This window comes from Monodelphis domestica, chromosome 7, assembly GCF_027887165.1.
Source record: "Monodelphis domestica isolate mMonDom1 chromosome 7, mMonDom1.pri, whole genome shotgun sequence".
Lineage (NCBI taxonomy): Eukaryota > Metazoa > Chordata > Mammalia > Didelphimorphia > Didelphidae > Monodelphis > Monodelphis domestica.
The window spans coordinates 206,553,985-206,573,245 of record NC_077233.1 but is presented as its reverse complement, the minus strand read 5'-3'; the positions used below and the strand labels follow the sequence as shown (position 1 = coordinate 206,573,245).

At 36.9% G+C, this 19,261-nt stretch overlaps 1 protein-coding gene across 1 annotated transcript in view; it reads right to left on the bottom strand.

Annotated features, from left to right (window-relative positions):
• The window catches only part of PCSK5 (proprotein convertase subtilisin/kexin type 5), a gene marked incomplete at its 5' end in the record, with an annotated part of 595,445 nt that overhangs the window by 69,905 nt on the left and 506,279 nt on the right, over nt 1–19,261 (bottom strand). The gene's annotated exons all lie outside the window — the stretch shown is intronic.

Here is a 19,261-nt window from a genome sequence, read left to right as displayed (position 1 = left end):
GCTCAGGGTCACATAGTAATTGTTAAGATTAAAATTTTCTGGAGACTGTCTATTAATTCACTATTATTTATTAAATAGTGAAAGTAGGTTTGAGAGAGAAAAGGCACATAATCAAATGGTTGGTAATCTAGCTCACCTGAACTCACCACTCACCATATGTCCCCATTCTCTAGGAAAAGGACCCCATACTGCCCCACCAGGAACAAGAGACCATGTGGCTTCCCAACAAAGAGGCCACAAACTTCCTTTATACGTGACATAACCTTGGTGATATCAATTTTTCTGGGTCTTCCTGGTTGGAAAGACTTGACCTTAGTCCAGGGGTCAGAGGCCAGTCTTCTCAAAGCCAGGAATCATGTGGGGCAAGAGGCAAGCTTCTATCAGGAGGCCAGGGAAGCAGAGGCCTCCTTCTCATACTGATAAGTCCTAAGACTTATTCCTAACCCAATCAAAGGTGGGGGTAAGACTGAAATGAATTTTCAAAACTTTCCTTTTACAAAGGTACAGATTTATATTAAATAATTAAATTTATTATATTATATTATCATAAATTATATAATAAATTATATTAAATATTAAATTCATACACAAGTATGTGTCAGGCCCTCTGACCTACTGTGCCATGCATCCACTCCATTTTTCCTTTCCTTTTCTTTTTTTTTTTAGAAAAGGCAAGTAAAATGAGGCTACTCAAAAATGTAAAAAAACAAAAACAAAAACAAAAACAACACATTGGAAACTGACTGCCAGGAAAGGGGAGGCTCAAACTATTAGACTGCTGAGGACAGTTTTAATATCATTCATAAATTCAAATTCTGCTAAGATCTGAAAGCATCTGTGGGCATGTGTTGGGACTGACAAGTGCTTCCATACACAAAGCATTTAGAAAGGAATGCAGGCTTCTGACTATCAATGAGTTTCCTATTATGCCTTCTGTGCTGGGAGCAATATCCTAGCCCCCCTCCCCATGCAAGTTAGGCTAATTTTTCCTTAAAAGGCATCGAAACTGAAGTGGTTCAGGGGACCAAAAAGACTTCAGCTGTAGACATGATTCCTGGTTGCCAGAATATAAACAAGACCTGAGGAACTCTAGGTGCTCTCTGATACTTCACTGACACATACCCATGGACAACTCAATGAGAGAAGATTCAGTTGAATCATTTTATAGTGTTCTTGATGCATATTCTTGTGAAATTTCTCCCTCTGCTATGGCTAAATAAATCACCTTTGTTAACTACTGAACAAATTACAAGTGTTTCAGGGACTGATTTGAGTCAGTTCTATCCCAGACTGCTTTCCAGTGTTAGGAATGTCATTCAAGAGGCCCCTTTGAAATGTAGACATTTGGTTTCCTTAGCTCAAGTAACTACTGAGGTTTCTGTACTTCATAAGTCTCTTAAGGAGGCTAGCTATTCTCTTTGAGCACAAAGATTACATATATCTATGTGGCGAATAAAAAGATCCTTTTTTCTTTAAATCTTGCTGTCTGAAAGAGAGATTCAAGGAAAGACTTTGAAAAGTTTCCTGATCTTTTTGTCTCATTGCTTCTATGTACTAATAGACTACATTTCTAGAATGTACCTAAGTTTAAAAAGTTATTCTCTCAAATCCACTGTGAGGCAAAGTGGGTGATCCCAATTTGCTGAAAAATATACTGAGGTGTAAAGATGGTAAGTAAAGATCCGGGTCTACATGGCTGGTAAATGTCAGACCTGGGGCATGAACAAAGGAGTATTGGTTCCAAGACCAATAGATCTACCACTATATTGCTGCCCATTAGGATATTTGAGAAATCTTATTTTAAAACACCTTGACAGGATTCTACAATCTTTTGGCAAACCATTCAGTTAGGAAACAAGCCTCATTGTTAGTGGGCTTAAATAATTCTGGTTTCTATGATTAATTCTAATATAAACCTTACCTTTTCTGTTCTAAAAGGGGATGGAGAACTTCTGCTCCTCTCAAAATCCTCTAAGTACCTTGAGATTCATAGGTCATTTCTTTTTCTCATTTCTGAGCCTACTAAAGATATTTACTTTAACTTGTGCTGAGAGAGAACATTTTATAGTTCTTTATACTTCTTTGAGCTCCTTTTAGAGATAATCTCTACATATTTGATCGAATCATTTTAATAGAATTCTGTCTTAAAATTTTTGGTCAAACTCATTAGCTTCTTGGTAGGTCTTTGGCAGGAAGAAGTTTCTGCCAATTATACTGTCATGTAGTTGGTTAGATAGCTGCTGATTTACTTCACCCTAAAAATTAGGATTAAAATGGTACCTGAAGAACTGCCACTGAGTGTACAGATAGTTTAAGTGAAATTTTAGTAACTGCTCAGGCTCATACCAGTACTGAATTGAGCATATGACATTTTTTCTAATTAAGTCAATTTAGTTTTCTGCTTGCCTTTTTTAAAAACAACATTATAAATCTATTGGTCCATCTTTTATCAACCATGACAGTCAGATTTTTATCTGTCTTTTTCCCCTAGATAACTTAATCAATTCCTTTTTTTGTATATTATATATAGGTGACTTTACTTTCTTAAGCATAATGTAGGAGAACAAATTTAGACTTGTAGTGAGAAGAGAATTGGATTTAAATTCTAGCTGTAACAGAAGAGACCTAGATGTTCAAAACTCAGCTGTGAGATCAGAGGCAAGTCATGACTTTTCTGAGAATCAATATTCTCATACTTTAAATATATAGCACCTATCTCCTAAGTTTGTTCTGAGAATCAAGAGGTATGATATGTGTAAAGATGAACTATATAAATGTGAACTATCAATGCTACCACTACCACCACCATCATCATCTCCTTCATCAACATCATCATCTTTTTCTTCCTCCTCCTCCTCACAGAGATACTTTGAGGAGAGAATTAGTAAACTTCAAAGTCCAATATTAATTAGCGATTTAACTACATTTGCTTATTCAGAGTCAGATGGAGTCTGACCAATTCTCTGACTTGACAATGATCCCACCTCCTTCCAAAAAGGACGCCCGCTCTCCAAGGTGCTAATCATCACTCCTTCCAGATTAATAAGTTTATTCTCTATTCCTTCATGTAAGTTACTGATGAAAAGATTAGATATTTCTCTGCCTAAAAAAGGGCATTCATCGACATTATCTTTAGTTCAGGGACTTTTCCTGATCAGCTGCATGGTGAACTGGATACAATAGTTTCCATAAATGAATAATGCATAGAATGGTAATAGTTTCACATAACACCTTATGAATGCACATTCACATCTCTCATTATTGTTACTCTAAAGAATAATTAGTTTATTTTTAAAAAGTCTTCTCTCTCAGAAGACACATAAGCTACATGTTAGCTAGATTGTAAACTGAAAGGCAGCTCCTTTGAGGTGATCTAGAGATAGCAAGCTAACCTTCAGCACTTGAACTTTACTCTCAAACAGGCTTGATTTTGGTTGATGAAGAATGGTGTTTCCCAAAGTCCATGAAGCTTTCCTGATATGCCAAATAAGGAGGGGAAAACTCTCTCTCTCTCTCTCTCTCACACACACACACACAAACAACTTAAACAAAGTAGAATAATTAGCTGTGTTGGAGGCTGTTGTACAAAATAAAATATTTTGCAAATATTTTTTAAAAATTATTTTAAATGATCATCCTGCCTTTGACACTTATGGGCTGTGTGAACCTGGGTAAGGTCAGCCACTTAATCTCTTGGTATTCTGTTTTGATAAAAATTTGTGGGGCAGCTAGGTTGCTTAGGTCTAGAGATAGAAGGTCCTGGGTTCAAATTTGATCTGAGACACTAACTTGTTGTGTGACCTTGGGCAAGTCACTTAATCCCAATTACCTCTCCTTCACTGCTCATCTGCCTTGGAATTAATACTTAGTATTGATTCTAAGATGGGGAAGGTAAGATTTAAAAAAATTAAGGCAAGGGTTGGGAGCATGTGTAGAATAACCGTGCCAGTTAGAATTCAGGCAGAGCCTCACACATTTGGAGAAAAAAAGCCTTCAGAAGCAATTGTTAATTTCTAGCTGTTTATGTTCTATCACAGGAAAATGTGTGAGGAGATGTTTTGTTGAGGGAGAGTATAATTTTTCTTTTTTGAGAAAGATCACATCTACTGTGTCCTTTTAGGGAAGAGGGCAGATAGGGGTTGTAGCACCGACTGGTCTTTAGAGTTATTGACAATTCAATGCTTCACTTTATAAATTGCTGTTTTCTGCTTTGGGAAGCATCAATTATGGACACATACAATGATCTCATGGAAAATTGACCTATATTGCTCCAGAGATTTTACCTTCTCTTTGACTTCTCTCTTACTTCTAAAGTACAAACAATCAGCAAGTCTTCTTTCTATCTATAGCATAGATCTAGAATTTGAAGGGACCTCACAGGTCAACTGGTCCAGCACCCTTAATTTACAGGAAAGTGAAACCCAGGGACAATAAATGACTTGTCTAAAGTCTGTCAAATTGAAGCCAGGTCCTTTGAAAGCACTTAGTATAGTACCTGGCATGCAGTAGGTGCTTAATAAATGCTTGTTCACTTTCCCTTTGATGCCAGAGACACTTCCCTCTATGGTGCCACACTGCCATATCCACCTTTTCTCTACTTGCTGCCATCCTTCTGTAGTTCCTCATTACAAATTGCCTAGACTATTATAGTAATCTTCTAATAGATTTTCCTACATCAGCTCTATTCCCCCAGTAATCTGTCCTTTATATAGCTACCAAACAGGGTTTTTTTAAATGTATAGTTATGGTTACTGCTGTCTGTGCTCAAAAATCTTCAGGGGCTCTGTTGGTTACCAAGTAAAATTAAAATGTGTTTTTTGCTTAGCATTGAGGGTCTTTCACATTCTGGCAATATTATAGGCCATGTTGCTATACCTCTCACTCCAGCCAAGCTGTGCTATTTGCTGTCCCTCAACATGGCTTGCATTTTATAATTTCTGGGTCTTTGTTTGTGCTATTCTCTATGCCTGGAATATGCTCCCTGACACTGTTGGCTTGCTGAATGTCTCCTTATTCTTTAAATCCCAGATCAATGCCTCTCTCTTCTGGAAGCTTCTCTGATTCCTCTTGTTAGGAATGACCTTTGACTTGGATTCACTTAATAATGTGTTTTGTACACCGCTAATGCACTCATCACAAAGCATTGTGTGTTATGCTTACCTGTGTTGGCATCTTATTTGTTGCTAGATCATCAACAAGTACCATATTTTACCTAAACGTTATATTTCTTTCCCTCTCTTAGCATAATACTTTGTACACAATAGAGGCTTTAAAATTGTTTGTTATTGCATTATTATTGTTAAGATGATTTACCATCCTGGAACTTACACATTAGACTTTGTGTTCTTTAGTTTCTCTTTGAGTGACCATTTCTGTTGAATGTACACTATGGCAAAATCCGTGTTTAAATCCCTTTCCTCAGTAAAATGAACTCAAAAGGTACATTTTCAATCAGAGAGGGTTAAGTCAAAAATTTTAGAATTTGAATTATAAAGGACCAAAGTGACCATCCAATCTAAACATGAATGAAACTGATGTTATAATATAACAGACAAATGAATATCCAGAGAGGATGTGACCTTAAAGGTACTCACTTATATAGAAATTGTTCATGAACTCTAGCAAGTTCTAGAGTAATCAGAGAATTACTTAATTAAAGCTACACATTATCCAGCATGTTATTACATTTTCATCACAAAAAATTTTTTTAAACTATAGTACAATAGAATAACTGCTAACATGCAGGACTAGAAAAGATTTTATTTTAGTCATCTTCCATGTTCCTTTTCTAAGCCCTGTTTGTATTTCTTTCAGAGGCCCTCCCTCTGTGGTCTTCTTCTAGACCTAACTCTTTGACTCCAATCCATCAAGACTAAATTTTCTTTTATTTTTTTTAAATTTTCTCAAGGTGAGTCACATAACCACTAACAATCTGAAGAACTATTATACCTTAGATGTTCATGGATTAAAGTATTATTTTACCAAGGTAATTTACATTTTAACTGGAGACTCATGGGTGGACAATGTCTTAATCTAAAGGAATGAATGATAATTTCTAAACAAAGCCAGAAGAACACTGGACAGGATGATAGGTTCATTGAACCTCAGAGGCTATTTAGTTGAACCTCCTCATTTTGCAGGTGAGGAAAAAATGGGAATTGAAAGGTGATGTCATTTATGGTATCCCAAAAGTCTTCATTTAGTTTTAAACTATTTCAGCTATTAAAGCTTAAAATTGAATTAAAATTTTGGGGCATCTTATACAATGGAAAGGACATTTTCCTTGGAGTCTAGAGACCTAGCCTTGAATCCTGAATTCAATGTTGGAAAAATATTTGACATTAGACAATTTGCGAGCATTCTGAGCTTCAATTCTTTATTTCTAGAATGGGGTTTATAATTGAACAATAATTTTTATAGGCTTTTTGTAAGGCAAGCCCCTTATACATTTTTGGTGCTATAAATGAAAAGTATAATTAAGATAACTTTCCTTTTTTTTTTTTAGATAACTCAAAGTATTTATGAGGTTGAAATTAAATGGTCCCACCCAAAATAATAGAACCTCTCTCCATCCCCACATACACCACTAATGTTTGGTTTGGAAGTCAACTGATTAATAGGGAAATGAGGATATTCAGATAAAAAAGTGATATACCCAATTTCTATCCTATTATTGCTGCTATGGATTAAACAGTCATGTTTGGAGGAATTTTCTAGGTTAAAGTTATGAATGAACAGTCTTCTCATCATGATTTTAACTGGGTATGGAAAGATAATGCTGAGGGAGGTATTTCAGGTAGGAAATCTCTGGGTTCAGACATTTAGGGACATGCCTCCTATAGATCCTGACAGAGGTGATATAATTGGGTTGCACTGTTTTCTTATTATTTTCTTTTGAATGATTCTTTCCCCCTCTAACCTCTTCCCAATCCTTTCTTAGGAAGTCTAGTCACCAACTAAAACCTTATTCTTTTCCATTGGGTGTGGCTGAAACAGTGGCAGATGTTTCTAGAAACTTTTTGGAATAATCCATTTGTTCTTGCTTTTGGTGATTTGATCCTGTAAAGGAAACAAATGACTAGGAAATGGGGTTATTCTTGGCTCTGTCATGGTCTTGCTGAATAACCTTGAGCAAATGACTTAGGGTTAAATTTTCTTAAAACAAAATTTTGTTTTTTTTTATGTTCCTGCACTTTTCATGGAGTATCAATAAAGCATCCATTCTGCATGTGTATGTGAAAGAAACAGAAAGAGGAGAACAATACAGTCACTGAAAGGGGGTGGGGAGGGAGAGGGAGAGAGAGAGAGAGAGAGAGAGAGAGAGAGAGAGAGAGAGAGAGAGAGAGAGAGAGAGAGAGAGAGAGAGAGAGAGAAGGAAGAAGTAGAGAATGTTGTTTTTGTGTCAAGAAAGTCTAAAATAGATGCAGTCATTTCTAGAATTGTTTTTGTAGGTAACAGGAAAAAATGATCAGTGATGCATATTCTCCTTAAGTAAATATGCACTTAGTTATGAGATGATGCCATCCAGATTTGAGAGAAAGTCACTGACACTCTTCACCCCACCCTGAGGATAATGACCTGGGTGAGAGATTTATGAGCCCCAAAGCTGCAACTAATTATAAGACTCACATAGCCCCCAAAACACATAATTCAAGCAGACACTCAACTTACAATTTCTTTGAACAATTAGCAATCACATAAAGAATTGCCTTGCTAACAGCTTGATAATTTGGCCAGAGAAGACAGAGGAAAAAGAAATATGAAATGGTGGCATTGATAAAGAGTAACAGGTGTGTGCTTGTGTGTGTGTGTGTACATGTGTGCATATATGTGTGTAAGGGGGAATCTGGCAATTTTCACTCATCTTGTCTTTACTGGTGTCCAAGAACAATGAATAAATCTTATTTTAATTATTTGGCAGTACAATGCATGCAAACAAACAACTGGGAAGCATCCCCTGTAGAATCATGTAATGGAAAGGACTTTACAAAGTTATCTGAGGCTGTGTTCACATGTCAGTCAAAAATGGATTGGAGAAGGTAAATATATTGGAATTATCCAATTTGCTAGTCTATCAAAATCACCGTTGGACTTTGGTATTGACCACATCCATTGATCCTTACTTTTTTTTTTACAATAGAATTTCTGCCATGGAAACAGACAAATTGTGTTTTCTTCCCATTCTATGTCCTATGCATGATACCTAATTTGCTCATAGGTAGAAAGTACAGAGTCAGTTGAATTGCTTTGGGGACTAATGGGAGTTGGGTTGCTATGGGGATGGTCTGATTGAATTCACTCTTCAAATGACTCTGCTAGGGCTATTTATTGACTCAAGCATTCATTCTCTCAAATCATTTACTCACTGTCTCCTGTATGTACAACACTGTACTGGATGTTTGGGGAAACCCATCCCTTGAATAAAACTGGATCCCTGCCCTGGTAGAACTTATATTCATTCTAGTAGTAAAACAGTTGACTATAATACATAATAACTGCACAGTAGGATTGAACACTTAAGAACTGAAAAACAAACTGCCTTTTTGATAAGCAAGGGAAAGTATTCTTTCTGATCCAGGAGAACAAGAATACTACCTACCTCAATTAAGGTGGACTTTTAAAAAATGCATATAAATAGATAAAGAGGACAACGGAGGACATTCTAGGCACATGTGAGAGGATGAGCAGAGATACAAGAGGCAAGAGAATATAGGGCATGTTTGGGCATAAAACAGTCAAGTTTGGTTCAAACATGGAGTACATGGAAGAGAATAATCAACCAATCAACAAGACATAATGAGAGGAAAATGTAAATGCTAAATGGAGCCAGATTGTGAAGTGCCTTGAACATGAATTTAATCTTTATTTTTCAAGCAACAAGCTACCACTACAGGATTTTGAGTAAAGGAATGATGGAACTAGACCATTTTGAAGAAAAATTACTCTAATGACTATAGATGGTGGACTGGAGAAGAGAGACAGTAGATGCTGGAAGTCCTGTTAGAGTCACAACAGGTGGTAATGAAGATGGTGACAAGGGGAATGGATTCTTTATAAAGAGGAGATTGATAGGACTTAGTAGCTGAATAATTGTGGGGAAAAAGTGAACAAGGTTATTAAGGAGAAAAATTAAATAATTGTATCAGAAAGAGTGAGAAAAAAGTGGGAAAAGATTTAGTAGGAATGATAAGCTTCTGTTTGGACATATTGAATTTGAGATGACTAGAGAATATTGACATAATATTATCTAATAAGCAGCTAGTCTGTATCTGAGAAAAGATTTGGGGGGACTTTTGAATAGATATGGTAGTTAAAGCAGTGGAAGTGAAAGAGATTTCCAAGGGAGTGTTTAAAAAGAGAAAAGAGAAGAGAGCCAAAGACACATGAAGACCCACATTAATAAATCAGAAAGAGGTTAAAGAGAGAGCAAAGAAGTCAGAGAATGAATGGCTAGGGAGGTAGAATAGTAGGAGCATGTAAACTCTCTGAAAAAGGAAGAGTTGTCAGTTGGAGGGAGTGATCAAAAACATTTAAAGCTGTAGAAAAGTCAAGACAGATTAAAAGTCAGGAAAAAAAGTCATCAGAATTGATGATCAGAAGATTATTGATGACCTTGCAGAAATCATATCAGTTTGGGGTATAGAAAAGGGCTAAATGAATGGTGGGTCACAAAAAGGTTGATATAGAAATTTTTCTTCAAGATATCTACTGTTAAAAGATAGGAGATAAGGATGATAAGATATGGATGGTCAGAAGAGGCAGGAGTAAGATTTTTTTGGTGAGGTGCCTAAATGGACTTGAAGGTTTATTAGTAAAAGGAAACTAATTGATGAAGAAAAAATGGCTATTCATTAAAAAAGGAAGGAGCCTAACTCATTCTCAGAGCTATCACAGAGAGATTTAGTTTAACCTATACCTAAATAAGCATCTTCTCTATAAAAAAGAAGTAGCCATTTAACCATTGTTTAAAGACCTCTAATATGGGGGACCTCATTATATTCTAAATTGCTGTTGAGTCATTTTCAGCCATGTCCAACTCTTCATTACCCCATTTAGGGTTTAGTTGGCAGAGATACTGGAATGGTTTGCCATTTCCTTCTCTAGCTCATTTTACAGAAGAGGAAACTGAGGCAAACAGTGTTAAATGACTTGCCCAGTGTCATATAGCTAATAAGTGTCCAAGGCAAGATTTTCTAAAATTCATTTATTTATTTAATTAATTTAGAATATTTCCCCATGATTACATGATTCATGTTCTTTCCCTCCTCTCCCTCCACCCTCCTCCCATAGCTGACATGTAATTCCACTGGGTCTTACATGTGTCATTGATCAAGACCTATTTTCATATTATTAATATTTGCAATAGAGTGATCATTTAGAGTCTACATCCCCATCATATCCCCATAGAACCCTGTGATCAAGGAAATTTTTTTCTTCTATGTTTCTGCTCCCACAGTTCTTCCTCTGAATGTGGATAATGTTCTTTCACATAAGTCCCTCAGAATTGTCCTGGATCATTGCATTGCTGCCACAGTGTATCTGTCTCTGTGTACAACATTCTCTTGGTTCTGCTCCTCTCACTCTGCATCAATTACTGGAGGTCATTCCAGTTCACATGGAATTCCTCCAGTTCATTGTTTCTTTGAGCACAATAGTATTCCATCACCAACATAAACCACAATTTGTTCAGCCATTCCCCAATTGAAGGGCAGCCCCTCATTTTCAAATTTTTGGCCACCACAAAGAGCTCAGCTATGAATTTTTTTGTACATGTCTTTTTCCTTATTATCTTTTTGGGGGTACAAACACAGCAGTGGTTTGGCTGGATCAAAGAGCAGACAGTATTTTAAAGCCTTTTGGGCATAATTCCAAATCTAAGACAAGATTTTAATACAAGAAGAAGAGTCTTTCTGACTCCAGGCCCAGCACTTTATCCAATGCTTACCTTGGTTGCCCAATTATATTTTAAGAGAGATCTTAGATAGGGGAAAAGGACCTATTTGTACAAAAACAGCTAGAGCAGCAATTTTTGTGGTAGCAAAGTACTGGAAACTGAGGGGACATCTATCAATTACAGAATGGTTGAACAAGTTGAACAAAGTATATGATTATAATGGAATACTCTTGTGCCATAAGAAATGACAAATAAGGGGGCAGCTGGGTAGCTCAGTGAATTGAGAGCTAGCCCTAGAGACGGGAGGTCCTAGGTTCAAATCTGGCCTCAGACACTTCCCAGCTGTGTGACCCTGGGCAAGTCACTTGACCCCCATTGCCTACCCTTACCACTCTTCTGCCTTGGAGCCAATACACAGTATTGACTCCAAGACGGAAGGTAAGGGTTTTAAAAAAAAAAGAAATGACAAATAAGATGATTGAAAGAAACCTGGAAAGACATGAAGTGTCTTTAGTATACATTACTGTATTCAGTAATGACAATAGTTTACAATGATCAACTGCAAATGACAATTATTATCATCTATGCAAGGATCCAGTACTATTCCAAGGGACTCACGAGGAAAACAAGGCTATCCACTACCATAGAAGGAACTGATGGAGACTGAATGAAAATTAAAACATACTGTTCTTCACATAATTTCCTCCATGAACTTTTCTTTGTTGTAAGTGATATGTATCTTGTTTCACAACATGACAAACATGGAAACATGTATTATATAATGACACATGTAACCATATTTCCTGCTATCTTGGGGAAGATAAAAGAGTGGGAAGAAGAGAGAGAATGTGGATTGCAAAATATAAGAAAATTATTATAAAAAAACTGTATCAACATGTAATCTCAAAAATATTGAAAAATTGCAAAAATCCCAATACTTAAAAAAAAATCACTAACTGCTAACCTTATTTCAAGCTCAAATTTGACTCTGCAACTTTTTAGCCATTGTTCCTAGTTCTGCCCTCTGGAATCAAACAGAACAAGTATAATCCTTGTTCCAGATGGTATTTTTCCAAATATTCTTAGTAACAAATATCCTTCCTTCTCTTCTAAGGTCTTCTCTTTTCCATGGTAAACATACCCAGTTCCTTGAATTGATTCTCATACGGCATGATTTCAAGACACTTCTCTCTACTGATTATTCTTCTATGAGTCCTCTCCAGTTTATCCATGTCCTTCCAAAACTGTGATATCCATTTCCAGACACAATATTCCAGGTGTGTTTTTGTGTTTTATTAAGGGCAGAGTATAATAATTCTCAAGACTTGTACAGTACAACTTCCTTCCTTCCTTCCTTCCTTCCTTCCTTCCTTCCTTCCTTCCTTCCTTCCTTCCTTCCTTCCTTCCTTCCTTCCTTCCTTCCTTCCTTCCTTCCTTCCTTCCTTCCTTCCTTCCTTCCTTCCTTCCTTCCTTCCTTCCTTCCTTCCTTCCTTCCTTCCTTCCTTCCTTCCTTCCTTCTTCCTTCCTTCCTTCCCTCCCTCCCTCCCTCCCTCCCTCCCTCCCTCCCTCCCTCCTCCTTCCTTCCTTCTTTCTTTCTTTCTTTCTTTCTTTCTTTCTTTCTTCTTTCTTTCTTTCTTTCTTTCTTTCTTTCTTTCTTTCTTCTCTTTCTTTCTTTCTTTCTTTCTTTCTTTCTTTCTTTCTTTCTTTCTTTCTTTCTTTCTTTCTTTCTTTCTTTCTTCTTTCTTTCTTCTTTCTTTCTTTCTTCCTTTCTTCCTTCTTCCTTCCTTTCTTTCTTTCTTTCTTTCTTTCTTTCTTTTCTTTCTTTCTTTCTTTCTTTCTTTCTTTCTTTCTTTCTTTCTTTCTTTCTTTCTTTCTTTCTTTCTTTCTTTCTTTCTTTCTTTCTTTCTTTCTTTCTTTCTTTCTTTCTTTCTTTCTTCTTTCTTTCTTTCTTTCTTTCTTTCTTTCTTTCTTTCTTTCTTCCTTCCTTCCTTCCTTCCTTCTCTTTCTTTCTTTCTTTCTTTCTTTCTCTTTCTTTCTTTCTTTCCTTTCTTTCTTTCTTTCTTTTCTTTCTTCTTTCTTTCTTTCTTTCTTTCTTTCTTTCTTTCTTTCTTTCTTTCTTTCTTTCTTTCTTTCTTTCTTTCTTTCTTTCTTTCTTTCTTTCTTTCTTTCTTTCTTTCTTTCTTTCTTTCTTTCTTTCTTTCTTTCTTTCTCTCTCTGTCCCTTTGTCTCTCTCTGTCTCTGTCTCTGTCTCTGTCTCTGTCATTTGCATTGCATGCAAATGGGTTAAGTGACTAGCCTAGAGTCACACAGTTAAGAAAGGCCTGATGTTCTCTATCCATTGAGCCACTTAGTTGCCCCTGCTACAACTCTTTTAATGTATCCCAAGGTTACATTAGATTTTTTGACCCTCTATATCATGCTACTGACTCATATTAACTGGCGAACACCAGTTACATCTTATGTAACACCAGTTACATACAGAACACATTACCATCTACGCAAACACCCAAATAATTTCCCAAGGAACAGAAAGAAGCAATGTTCAACATTCTGGACACAGAACACAAGTTCATATAATGATTTTCCCAAATCATTCTCTTTGCACACACCTCCTACACAAAGCATCCTGAAGACAAACAGTTATAAGTTTTATTCACTGATTTTGATGTGGTGGATAGATTGTAGTTAGGAAGACTTGGGTTCAAATCCTTCATTACACACTTTCTAGTTGTGTGACCATCAGCATTTAGCCACCCTGATCTTGTTTCATCCTCGGTTAAATAAAGATAACACCTGCCATCCCTATCTTACAGTTTTGCAAAGTTCAAGTGGTCTGATGCATATAAGGCATTTTGCAAGCTTGGAAGGGCTATGTAAATATCACTTTGCTATTTTTATAATTTTCCTCACTGTTCTAGTCTAGAGCCTGCCAAGAGAATTTTCTGAAGTAAAACCAAATAACCCCTTTGTATTTTGAACTTAATATATAGTTGGATTGGTTGGATTTAAACTGGAGAACAGAGTAGACTGACCATTGGAGATAGTCCCATATATCTATGTAGAGAGAGATAGGACCTAGATCTGTGGCTTCATTGGTAGAGACAACATCCAGATGAGGAAACTCCCCCTATCAATGCAGATGGCACCTTTTCTGTGCTTTATAGTCTTACAGAGTTTCCTAGAGCAGTGGTGTCCAACTTAGATAAAAATGGGGCCACTAACCCACTGACCTGTAGGCTGTATATTAACTTAGAAAATCACAGATTATTATAATATTATCCTTGTTCTCATGTATTTAAAGATATTTTCTGGTTATATTTTAATCTGGTTAGGGCTGCCCTCGGAATGTTTCTGACTGCAAAGAAACCCAATGACCATAATTATATTCTACACTTCTGGTCTAGAGCACTGAGAGACCGACTTGCTCAGGGAAACATAGTCAGTAGGCATCAGAGAAGGGACTTGAACCTGGATCTTCCTGGCTCCAAGACCAGTCAGTCCTCAATCTAGTATGCAATATAGCTTCTCTCATGGAATGATGCAAAATTTTGAATATATACATTATGTATGTAATTTCTATCTATCCATCTGCCTGTCTGCCTATCTATCCATTTGTCTATTATCCTTCCATCCATCTGTTTATCTATCTATCTATCTATCGATCTATCTATCTATCTATCTATCTATCTATCCATCCATCCGTCTATGTTTCTATCTATCTATCCACACATAAACACACCCATACATGCAGGCTCTCTCTCACACACATATGTTGCAGCTCCTTTCAGACAAAGGACAAAAATGCAACCCTGACCCTGAGTAGATGCATTTTGCATTCTCAGCATCCTAGGAAACTCCTTAACTAAAATATATCATTGGGGAAAAGAAACAAAACACAACCTGCGTTTATCTCCCTTGCTGCCTAAACAGAAATACAACTGCCGAGATCAAAATTTATTCCCAAACAGATGCATTCGCTGGTCATTACTTTTGCCCAAATTGCTAGTTTCACTCAAGCTTGTGTAAACAACCCCTGTTATCTGAAAAATCTAAGAGTCACTCTCTGTGATTAACCTCCAAAGGAATATTTGCTCCAAAAAAAGCAAATCCTTCAGTTTTGTATTTTTTAATATTTTGAATGTCTCTACTCATTCATCACCGAGAATATTTTTAAAGAAGTGATATTTCCTTTGCGTTTCTTTGTGTTGCTATGGTGACGAGATTTCTTTCTCTTCATTAATCAGAAGGCACCAATAAGATAGCTATCTTTCCTCATAGGTTTGGATCTTTGGTTCATTGCTTTTACCTTTTATAAACTTCACAAGTTCTTTAAATAGTCTTCTCCAAATATATTTCCTTTGACTTGATTGGTTTTTAGAATTCAATGTGTTATTTATCATCCTGCTTTGAATTTTTTGATAGATTTCATAGACGACTAAGGATACTGTGATTCAGAAGGAAGCAGGCTGGCCTGAAGAAGTAGGAGACCTTGGTTCTTGTTTTTAGCCCTGTGCCTGCCTACTTGTGAGATCCTGGGCAAGTTGTTTTCCCTTTCTGTCTTAGTTTCTACCTCCATAAAATGGGGTGGGGGAGAAGGATTTGGACCACCCCATCTCCAAGATTCTTTACAGGTCAAATGGCCTATTTTTTAAAACTCTTACCTTCTATCTTAGAATCAATACTGTATATTGGTTCTAAGGCAGAAGAGTAGTAAGGGCTAGGCAAAGGGAGTTAAGTGACTTGCCCAGGGTCACAAAGTTGGGAAGTGCCTGAGTCCAGATTTGAACCAAGACCTCCTGTCTCTAGTTCTGGTTCTCAATCCACTGAGCCACCCAGCTGCTTCCCCTGCCCCCATTGCCTATTTTTAAGATCCCTTTCAGCTCTAATAGTCTATGTCCTGAGGTCCTTTCCAGGTCAGATATTTTATGTTCCAAGGCCCCTTATATCTCTAACATTTTGCAGTCCCTAACAGCACTGAAATTTTGTTCCATAAGCATATTATTGCTTTAATCTCATTTTTTAAATTCTTTGTAGCAAAGATAGAGTTTGCTGATCCTTCAGTGTCAGGTGCCATATTATTAATGCCCCTTCCATGTGGACAAGTGGAAATTATTATTTTTTTGTAGCTAAAAATTAATTTTTGTTTTCTTTCTGTTGTTTGTTTCAGACTTGTCTGACTCTTTGTGATTACATTGGGGTTTTCTTGGCAAAGATACTAGAATGGTTTGCCATTTCCCTCATCAGTTCATTTTATAGACGAAGAACCATGGAAAACAGTTAAGTAACTTGTCCAGGGTCACAAAGCTAGTAAGTGTCTGAGGCCAGATTTGGACTCATGGAGATGAGCCTTCCTCATCTCAAGTCCAGTGCTCTCCCCACAGCACCACTTCCCTGTCCTTTGTTTTCTTAAATATTCTTTAAACGTTTTTCTCACCATTAAAAAACTTACCATCAATGTTGGAGGGCACATGGCAAAACTGGGGCACAAATGCATTGTTAATTAGCGTTTGAACTGATTCAACCATTCTGGAGGGCAATTTGGAACTATGTCCAAAGGGCTATAAAACTGTGCATATTTTTTGATCCAATAACACCACTACTGGATCTGTATCCCAAAGAGATAATAAAAAACGGGGAAAGGACCTACTTATGAAAAAATATTTGGGGGCAGCTGGGTGGCTCAGTGGATTGAGAGTCAGGCCTAGAGATGGGAGGTCCTGGGTTCAAATATGACTTCAGACACTTCCCAGCTGTGTGACTCTGGGCAAGTCACTAGACCCATTGCTCTACTGCCAATACACAGTATTGACTCCAAGATGGAAGGTAAGGGTTAAAAAAAATATTTATAGCTGCTCTTTTTGTAGTGGCAAAGAATTGGAAACTGAGGGAATATCCATACATTAGGGAATGGCTGGACAAATTGTGGTATATGCTGGTGACAGATACTATTGTGCTATAAGAAATGATAAGCAAGATAATTTCAGAAAAAGCTGAAAAGATCTGCAGGAACTGATGCAGAGTGAAATGAGCAGAACAGGGAGAACATTATACAGTAGCAGCAATATTGTATGATGACTCTGTGAAAGCTTGGCTACTTTCAGCAATGCTATGCTCTGAAGGGACAATCCTGAAGGACTTAAAACGGGGAATGCTGTCCATCTCCAGAGAAAGATCTGTTGTAGTCATCTTTCACATCAGTGTATTTATGGTTTTATTTTGGGGTTTTGATTCTGTATGATTTGGCCCTAAAAGCAATGACCAATATAGGAATGTGTTTTACATGATAATAAAAATAAAATTAATAAGAAAATTACCCCATTTTAATTTGCAGATCTTGGGGTTGTTGAAATTTTGATCAGTGAGCATCCAAAGATTTAATTAAGTGATGGCAATTCATATTTTGAATCACTCAATCAGTTGTTGAAGTGATCACACTAAAGCACAAGTCTCATACTATTACCTTCCTACTAAAAAAATCCTATTAACCCCAGGATCAAATATAAAATCATTTGTTTGGTAATCAAAGCCCTTATAAACTATTTCCTCCAACACCACACCTTTCCAGGCTTCCAACACCACACCTTTCCAGGCTTTTTACATCATATCTACTCTGACCGTGTCTTATAGTACAACTATCCCAGAGAGATACTCTGATCCAGTGACACCAACTTCCTTACTGTTTCTCAAACAAAATAATCCATGTCCCATCCTCAAGTCTTTTCCTCAGCTGTTCCTCCTGCCCTGAAGGGGCAGCTAGGTGGTGTAGTGGATAGAGTGCTGAATGTCTTGAACTGAACAGCATGTCTTGAATGTTCTCTGTCCTCATCTCTACTTTCTGAATTCTTTAGCTCTCAGCTAACATCCCATCTTCTGCAGGGAGACTTTTCCAGGTTTGCTTAATTCTAATGAGTTCCCTCTATTTGTTATTTCTACAATATCCTGTATATACTACAGTTCATTAGTATGTAATAGTTTAAATGTTGTCTCCTCCAATACCCTGTGAGCTTCTTGGAACCCAGGCTATTTTTTGCCTTTCCTTATTATCCCTAGTGCCTGGCACATAATAGGCATTTAATAAATGTTTATTGATTGACTGATGGAGGTCTCTAATTAGTTCTCATTTTCTGTAAACAGTTTGCAAATCAGTTGCCTAATGGCCATAGAATTAACTATTTTATAATAACCAATTTTATAATAATATTTTATAATAATAGAACTATTTTAGAGATCAAAACAATACTAGGTAATGTCTAATATAATAATAAACTCTCATTTAATAAGTGAGAAAGATGAGGCATGGTGTAGTAGAAAAGACACTGGATTGGGAGTTGGAGGATTTGGGTTTCAATATAGAATCTTTCACTTACTGTGTTACTGCAGGCAATTTCCCTGCTCTCCCTGCAATTTCCCTGCTCTCCCTGGACCATAAGATTCCTCATTTGCAAAGTTAAGGATATGAGAGAAATGATGTCTGTTCTAGGCCCAACATTACATAATAATAATAATGATGGTAATAGTTCATCATGACTCTCAGAAAGAGTATTAAAGCACTTTGAGGTTAGGCACTAAGACTTTTATTTTTATTTTCATTTTTAAAAATCCTTACCGTCCATTTTAGAATCAATACTGTGTATTGATTTTAAGGCAGAAGAGCAGAAAGGGCTAGGCAACGGGGGTTAAGTGACTTTGTTAGGAAGTGTCTGAGGCCAGATTTGAACCCAGGACCTCCAATCTCTGGGCCTGAATCTCAATTCATGGAGTGACCTAGCTGTCCCTTAATTGGGAAATATTTAAGAAAGTAAATAAAAGTATAAAAGATGTGGTTTTCAAAGTCAATATGTGGTAAACATATTATTTTAATGATCCTTACTTTTAATTGAGTTTGATACTATTGCTCTATGTCATATCACTTCTCAGCCTGTTTTTGGCCTGGCTTTGCTTGTTTGAGAGGGATGGCGGGGGGCCAGGTAATGAAACAGAAGGCAAGAAGCTAGGGAACGGGAAAAGATTGCCAGTCTGCCCTCCCTTCACCATCCTCTGAAATGAATAAGATTAAAAAAAAGTTTTATTGTTAAAAGAATGTTGGATTAGTTATAGCCTGGGTTTATGCAGTCATACCTGGAGTGGGCATTGGCCATTACTGGTGAATTCAGTCTGTGAAGATACCTCACTTTAATAATTCATGGGGAGGGGAGAAGCCACTCTAAAAAACCATAGCTTCACACCTGCCAGTAAGATGAACTGCAGGAGGCATTATTTCCTGGAGGGCTATGAGCTGCTCTTTGCTCTAGTTGGCACAATGGTATTATAACAAGGAAGTCAGCGAGAGCTGAGAAAGGAGTCCAGTGAACAGAAAGATATATTGCT